General features: G+C 39.4%; 1 non-coding gene across 1 annotated transcript; it reads right to left on the bottom strand.

Moving 5' to 3' along the window:
- Window positions 1-8,030: 8,030 nt before the first annotated feature.
- Window positions 8,031-8,137, bottom strand: LOC126000242 (U6 spliceosomal RNA). The gene has a single exon (XR_007492598.1). It is a non-coding gene; the product is annotated as a U6 spliceosomal RNA (small nuclear RNA).
- Between the last annotated feature and the right edge of the window lie 594 nt (window positions 8,138-8,731).

Here is an 8,731-nt window from a genome sequence, read left to right as displayed (position 1 = left end):
TCCTCATGTCAGGATGTCATGGTATAACTGGTGCAAGTTGGCACCAGGGCGGAGTTCAGAATTTCCCTGGGTGGAGTCTGATTCCTGGCGCCGTTGCTGGGACCTGTGTCAGTTTCACTTCTGGGATCTGGAGTTCTGGGCTGAATAGTCATTGTCCGATCACATGTAGTCTAAGTTGGGTCCATATGACATATGGTCAGGGTGGGAGACTAGCCTGTATTATAAAAAGTATGGGTTCTTATCCCTAATAGTTAAGAACTTGTTTCTGTGTATAATATTTCCCTTTATTTAGAGTGCCTATGCAAAAGGGTATGATGACAAATTATATTGCTGGTAGATTTGGAGGTGGGAATGATAGTCTGCACAGTCTCTCCTATGCCAGTCAGGACTTTTCTTGTAGGTCTTCCACTCAAAACCAAAACAGGTTAGGTTGGAGATACAAAAAGAAAAGGAATATATATAATAGAATAAATAAATAAAATTCATTTAAAAATGAGTGCAAAAACAATGCCGTTTACGAGGCTAATTTACTTTTGGGGACAAACAGACTAGGAGGTAATATTATGGAAGTATTAAACACATAAAGGAAATATGGGCTTCCCCAATGAATCTTTTGATGTATTCTTTTGGAGGGTGAAATCCAGGGCAGTTTTTCATCACACATAGTATCTTGTTGGGTTTGCTAAGTTATTTGTAGACATGAGGGGAGTGTCCTTAAGCTGGGGTCCTTCTAGGGCTGGCTTAGTGCAGTGGTCGGCAACCTGTGGCTCTTTACAGTTTTAATTTGGCTCTTCTGTGTGCGAGATTTGGCTAGGTTGAAAAAAAAAAGTTGCCGACCACTGTGGATAGTCCATTATAGGAAGGTAAGAAGAGCCATAGAGCATGAGTCAGCAGATGTGTTGGTTGTAGTTTCTTGCCTAGGCATGTGATGAGGGGCTGGGATGGTGTCCTTTCAGTTTGGGAGCTTGGTCGTGGTTTATTGAAGCAGGAGGTTGGCCTTGGTACCTAGTGGGTTAATAACTGAGGGTAAAAGGGTTAAATAAGGAAGTGTGATGGGTCAGGATTAGGGGATGAGAGAATAGAGAGATTTCTGAAGGGGGAGGGATAATATATGATAGGGGCTATATACAGATTAGGCATGGGTTGTTTACATTTTAGGTTTAGCAATCAGAGAGGAGTCCACTGTCTACAAACTCATGTCCACATAAAGTGTTCTATTCCTAGGTTGTTGTTGGGGCCTGACCTTCATAGGCTTGGTTTGAATTTTTGAGATATGATTGAGGTAAGAAAAGATAAATAATTGGTTAAGATTTGGCTTAGGATAGAAAGGGGGAAAGAACAAAAGACTACAGAAAATAGAAAGGAAGAGTAGGTAAATAAGAAAAACAAGTTAAAGAGGATTGGACTAGTGCAGTGGTTGGCAACCTTTTTTTTTTCAACTGAGCCAAATCTCGCCAAAACCGTGATTGAAATTTATTTTGAGAACCACACAGGGTATGCACTGACAGAGGCTAGGAGCAAAGTCCTGACTCCTGGAGCGGCCGCCCGGCACACAGAAGACCCAAATTAAAAGTGTAGAGACAACAACGGCCTGCGTACTGGACAGGGCTTTCTGCATTGCCCTTTAATTCTGGGTTAAAATTAGACGCCACTCCGCACCATCCTGACTTCAATGTAGGATATACAGATTCCAGGATCTTCAATACAGAAACAGGATGCCAACAACAGAGCCTGTGAAAAATATAACTGTATGGGCACTACAGACAATGACCAGGATTGGACAAACTAGTTTGCCTGAAGCCTAGAAATGGTCTTATGTCAGGAAACTTCAGGGGTAAGGCCTCCTTGTACTTAGGCCAAACGTTCTTTTCTTTCCATGACCCCCATACTTTTGTGGGCCCATACAAATGATAATTGCCACTCTAACATTGTTTATACAGTGCTCCTTTGACTCTAAACTTTTAAGAAACCACTATTAAAATATCTGGAACTGCAAAATATGGTTTACATTAGTGTTAACATATATAATTTTAGTTACACTAACATTCTGGGGGATAAAGGAGAGAGAAAGGGATATATGCTTGGGAACAGGGATGAAGGGAGGACAACACTGGTGGTGATGGATATTCCCCTGATTCAATGTTAATATGTACCTAAAATACTACTGTGAAAGATATGTAAGTCATTATGATAAAAATGTGTTTAATTCAGAAATGTTCTTTGACTTACATGTATTATTATATTATATTAATTATATGTTATGCTATGTTATGTTATGTTACTATATTATGTCAGTTTACCTCAATATGTTAATCAACTTGTCTCTTGAATAAATTCTTACAATAAAAAAGTTTAAAGAGCCACATGTGGCTTGCGAGCTGCAGGTTGCCGACCACTGGGCTAGTGCATCAGTATAGGCGGGTTTTCCTCTTTCGAGGCTCTTCGTCCCTGATGGGTATGGTCTTTGCTAAATAAAGATTTAAGGATTATATAATGGCTGGAGCTTTTTAGAATGAGCACAGTTTTTGCATCTAGAGTATTAAGAAATGTGGTGGCGAGGACTCTAGGATGTGGTTACCCTATGTAGTTTCATCTGCTGCATCTTTTTTTTTTTTTTGTGGTTTTTGGGTCACACCCGGCAGTGCTCAGGGGTTATTTCTGGCTCCACGCTCAGAAATTGCTCCTGGCAGGCACAGAGGACCATATGGGGCTCTGGGATTCGAACTGATGACCTCCTGCATGAAAGGCAAACGCCTTACCTCCATGCTATCTCTCCGGCCCCTCATCTGCTGCATCTTAAGTATAGAGGTATCATTCCTACAGATCAACTGACAGCTAGAGATCTTTTTAATAGATTGTATTGATGGGGAATGGTAAAGAAGTAGAGGGAAGAAGAGAAAAAGAGAAAGAAATTAAAAAAGAAAGGAGACAGAGATAAAAAGGAAGTAGTGATTTGCCAGAACGTGTTTGGTGAGTTGGACCTGTAACATAAGTCCTTGGTGCATCATTGACTGTTCCAGTGGTCTGAATGATTACCTGATTTGGGTCCTAATAGAAGACATAAACAAAGGTAACTGGATAAGTTAGAGTATTTTATCAAGATACTGACATATTGTGCACTGTATATGGTAACCGGTGTGATTGAATGCCTTAGTTTTAAAATTAGGGTGTCCACCCTTTGTTTCCAAGGCTCCCTGTGGACAAAGAAGCTGATGGGTTATTTTGTACTTGGTAAAATTAAGGCATTAAAGCATATTGTTAGTAATCATTGCAGCAGGTAGGTGTCCAGGCTTCCCATTATATTCTGCACCTGGATCTGTGGATAAATACAATAGCACATTATAATAAACCTTTGTGGTTAGAGGTTGATTACATACCTGTTCACCCAAAACTGCTGCTTTTATCATTGTTGGTTAAATACCTCAAAGAAGTGTTATAATTCTGTATTTATCCTTCTTCTTCTGGCTTACTTCATTTAACATAATATTTTGAAGGTCCATTCATGTTGCTGAAAAATCCACGATTGTATCATTTCGAAATGCTGTGTAGTATTTCATAGTGTATAAATACCCCATATTCATGATCCATTCATCTGTAGTTGGGCATTGAAGTTGGTTCCAATTCTTGGCTATTGTGCTGAGTGCTGCGATGAATAGTGGGGTGCATACATACTTTGGGGTAAATCTTCTTCCATCTTGGGGGATAGATACCCAGGAGTGCAATTGCAGGATCATGTGGCAGATCAATTCTGAGTTTACTAAGCATTCTCCAAACTGATTTCTATAGGGTTAGGCAGCATTCCCACCAGCAGTGGATGAGAGTACCTTTCTTACCACATCCTCGCCAACAGAGATTGGTCCCATTACTTTTGATGTGTGCCATTCTCACTGGTGTTTGGTGGTAACTAATTGTTGTCTTGATTAGAATTTCTCTAATGATGAGTGATGGTGAACATATTTTCATGTGTCTCTTGACCATTTGTCATTCTTAGAAAAGTTTCTATTTATTTATTCTCCCCATTTTATATGGGTTAATTGGGTTTTGTGGGGCTCACTTTTCTGAATGCATTGTATATCCTAGATATAAATCCTTTGTCTAATGTATCAAGTGTGAACATTTTTCCCATTCTGTTAGCTATCTTTTAGTTTTAGTCACTGCTTCTTTTTGTCATACAGAAAATCTTTAGTTTCACGTAGTCCCATTTATTTAAGTTTGATGCTATTACTCTTGCCATTGGCATTTCATCATCAAAGACTTTTTTGAGGTGTAAGTCTGTAGTGTTCTGCCTATTTTTCTTTTAATGAACTTTATAGATTCAGGTCTGATTTCCAGGTCTTTAATCCATTTTGAGTTGATTTTTGTGTAGGGTGTGAGGTATCGATCAATCTTTAGTTTCTTACAGGAGGTCATCCAGTTGTTCCAACACCATTTGTTGAAGAGACTGTTTTTGTTCCATTTCAGGTTCTTGGACCCTTTGTCAAATATCAGTTTACCATATACTTGTAGGTATATCTCTGGATATTCTGTTCTAACCTACTGGTCTGATACTCTTTCTTTGTTACAGTACCATGCTCTTTTAATTATTACAGTTTTATAATAGAGCTTCAGGTTAGGTAAAGAAATGCCATCCAGTTTCTTGTTTTTAAGTAAGGATTTGGCTAACCTAGGTCTTTTGTGGTTCCAAATAAACTTTGTAATTAATTGTTCTAGTTCCTTAAAAATTATGTCTGAATTTGAATAGGGATTGCATTAAATCTATATAGTAATTTAGGTAGGATAGTTATTTAGATTATTGTTGTTGATTCTTCCTACCCATGAACAGGGGATGTTCTCCCATTTCCTTAGGTCCTCTTCCATTTCTTTCTGGAGCATTTTGAAGTTTTCATGGTATAGTTCTTTCACTTCTTTTGTCAGGCTTATTCCTATGTACTTGATATTTTAGCTACTATTTTAAATGGAATTGACTCCTCAGTGTTTTTCTCTTCTAATTAGTTATTTGTATAGAGGAAAGCTATTGTTTTTTGTTTGTTTGTTTGTTTTAATAAATTTTTATTGTGGGCCCGGAGAGATAGCACAGCGGCGTTTGCCTTGCAAGCAGCCGATGCAGGACCAAAGGTGGTTGGTTCGAATCCCGGTGTCCCATATGGTCCCCCGTGCCTGCCAGGAACTATTTCTGAGCAGACAGCCAGGAGTAACTCCTGAGCATCGCCGGGTGTGGCCCAAAAAATCAAAGAATAAATAAATAAATTTTTATTGTGACCGAAGTGCATTACAAGTCTTTCACAGAATTATTTATGGTACATAGTGACAATGAACGAAGCACTTTACCACCACCAATGTTGTCCTCCCTCCACCCCTGTTCCCAGCACGTATCCCATATCTCCCTCCTTTACCCCCACAATACTAGTGTAACTGGTCTCCACTTTAAAGCTTGTTGTAGATTGGGCATCTATTCTGTTGTCATTGACCTTGGGTCCGGTGTTCAATTCTGATCATTTTTTATTTTCACTACATGTTCATATGACTGGTCCTGGTATCATCATTGCCCCCCTCAATTTATGAGGCTGAATGATTCAAGTTATGTGATTCTGTTGGAGATAAAAAAAGATAAGAAAAAGAGAAGAAAAAAATTGCTAGCAACTACCAGAAAAAGAAAAGGAAGAAAAAATGCACCCAGACAAAAAAATCACCAAATAATATCCACATGAGTGAAAAAGACAGAAAAATAGTGGAAGAAAAAAAGAGAAGGAAAATAATATCCAAAACAAACAAACAAACAAAAATATAAACAAGAAAAAGGAGTGCTGTAGTGGCAGAGTTTGGTGTTCCCCCACTTTTTTTTTTGCATAGGCACAGTAAGTATTGGGGAATAAAGGGAATTGCCGTGGCCTAAGAGATTGATGGTTTCTCCCCTCTTGAAGTGTACGTTCATGGGAACAACCACTGGCTTCACTTATACTCATTACCATATCCCAAGGGCTTTTTTGTGGTGCCAGAAAACTTTCCTCTTAGTTGTGGATGAGAAAATCAGGCCACTGTAGCTAGCAATCTTGGTAATTGTGCAGGTCATAGGACAAGGTCTAGAATAAAGTCTTTATGGTTCTAGAGGTTCTGTTCCATCATTGTTGTTGTGTTCAGTCTTCTGTATCATGTCCTCCCTGGTTTTACTCAGTTCCTAAGCCGAAGCCTAGTATATTATGGTTCCAAACGTTCTGCTCAGTCTCTGTTGTCAAAGTTGAGCCTCTGTACTAAGAAATTTTGATTTTTGTCGTAGTCCTGAGCTACAGCCTAGGGTATGGTTTTCCTTACTGGTCCCAAGGTAAGATTTGCCCAGTTACGGTTGTCAAAGTAAGTTTTCTGTAGTTTTCTTATTTTTCACAGTTCAAAGGACGATACATCTTCTGATTTCCACTTAGTGTTAGGTGATGTTATAGGACTACCTGGTCTTAGGTCAAGCTGTCATTTCCACTCTGTCCTCGTTGTCATATTAACACTGGCACAAATTGGTGCGAGAGTGATGTTATAAATCTCCCAACAAAGCTTAGTTCCTGGTGTTGTTGCAGGGAGCTGTATCAGTTCTATGTCTGGGATCTGAGGTTTGAGATTGAATTAACACTGACCTATCTCATAGATACTGAGTTGTATCCACATGACATATGTCCAAGATGGGAGGCACCCTTGTGTTATAAAAAGTGTGAGTTGTTATCCTTAAAAGATAAGATCTTGTTTTTGTGTCTATGATTTCCCCTTTTTTACTGTGCCTATACAAAAACATATGGTGTCATATTGTATTGCTGTTGCTATTCTGGGTAACGATGACAGACCATAGATACTGTGCTCTGGTTTTGATCTGAGCTTTTATCCCAGGCAAGAGGTTTTCTTGGTTTTTGTACTAAGCAGCACCAAAACTGGTGAGGATAGAGAAAATATGTATGTATACAAAATAGAACAAATAAATAAAACTGAGTTAAAAAATTAAAAAAAATGGTATTTGAAGAAAATAAGTGATGGAGGAGGCTATCTGTATGTTTAGGAATACACATCTTGAGATGCATTACTATAAAGATATTAAGCTTACATAGGCAATATAGGCCTCCCAATTAGGTCTTTTGATATATTCTTGTGAGGAGTGAAAGCCAATGAAGTTTTTTGTATCACAGACCTTGGCCTTCAGTTTCAGATACGATTTGCGGGATTACGGAATCATGTAGTGACCTTGAGCTGGGAGTTTTGCTGAAGCTGATTCCAGTATCATGCTACAGTCCACGATTTGATGGGGGTGAGAGGGACCACAAAGCTTGAGTCAGCAGGTGTGTTGGTTGTGATTTCTTGACGAGACACAAGATCAGGAATCTAGAGGGTGTCTTTCATTGAGGAGCTGGATGGTGGTCTGTTGGAGCAGGAGGTTGGTCTTGGTGCCTAACTTGTTAAGAACTGAGGGTAAATAAGGTTAAATAAGGGGAAGATAACGAATCCGGGTTGGGAGATGAGGGAGTAGAAGGGGCTTTGGGATGGGAGAGGGGCAATATATCAGATGGGCTACATACATTATATAGATGAATTGTTTATGGGTTGGGCTTGGCAGTCAAAGAGGACCACTGTATAGAAAGTCAGGTCCACATGTACACTGAATTTAGAGATCTATTTGAGTGTTATCCTCCAAATCTAGGGCATTCTATTTCCTTTCCTAGAAACAGTCAAGAATTAAGAACATTTTGGATGATGTTAAAAAGTATATTTGTTGCTTGGGCGCAATTGCGCCCGCGCACTTTTGAAAATGAATACTAGTAAGAAAAGACACCCCTGAATGAGGTCCAGTATGCATAGGGGAGGAGTTTCTCTTCCCCACCATCCCCCCAGGGCCCGAGTTACCAGCCCTAGTCCTAAAGGCCAGTCTGGCGTGGGGGGATCTCAGTCCCCTGAACTAAGTGGTCAGTCCAGGAGGCCTTTGGCTAGCTGTCCTGCCCAGTGCCCCTGACATACCAGTGGAAGAGTAACAGAAGTTCTGGCATGTGGGGGGTCTTCCTTTTTTTAATATGGTACGCTTCATGAATTTGCGTGTCATCCTTGAGCAGGGGTCATGCTAATCTTCTCTGTATCATTCCAATTTTAGTATATGTGCTGTCGAATTGACCACAAAAGATATTGGTTTTTGAGTACTGATTTTGTAGCCAGCCACTTTGCTGTATTGGTCTATTGTTTCTAAGAGTTTTACTGTGGACTCTTTGGGGTTTTCTATGTATATCATCATATCGTCCACAAAAAGAGATTGTTTTCCTCTTTCCCTATCCAGATTCCTTGAATTCCCTTCTCTTGTCTGATAGTAGTTGCTAATATTTTTTAAACTATGTTGAATAATAGTGGAGAAAGTGAGCAGCCTTGCCTACTTCCTGACCTTAGTGGAAATATTTTCAGTTTTTCGCCATTGAGGATGATGTTGGCTGTGGGCTTTTCATAGATAGTTGTAACTATCTTGAGGAACGTTCCTTCTTACCCTATTTTGCTGAGTGTTTTCAGCATGAATGGGTGTTGAATTTTCTCAAATGCCTTTTCTGCGTCAATTGATATGATCACTTGGTTTTTGTTTTTGTTTTTTCTTGTTGATGTGGTGTATGATGTTGATTGATTTGCGTATGTTGAACCACCCTTGCATCCCTAGGATGAAACCTACTTGGTCATGGTGTATAATCTTTTTGATGTATTGTTGGATTCAGTTTCCTAAGGTTTTGTT

This window comes from Suncus etruscus, chromosome X (genome assembly GCF_024139225.1).
Source record: "Suncus etruscus isolate mSunEtr1 chromosome X, mSunEtr1.pri.cur, whole genome shotgun sequence".
Taxonomy (NCBI): domain Eukaryota; kingdom Metazoa; phylum Chordata; class Mammalia; order Eulipotyphla; family Soricidae; genus Suncus; species Suncus etruscus.
This window is presented reverse-complemented; position numbering and strand designations above follow the sequence as displayed.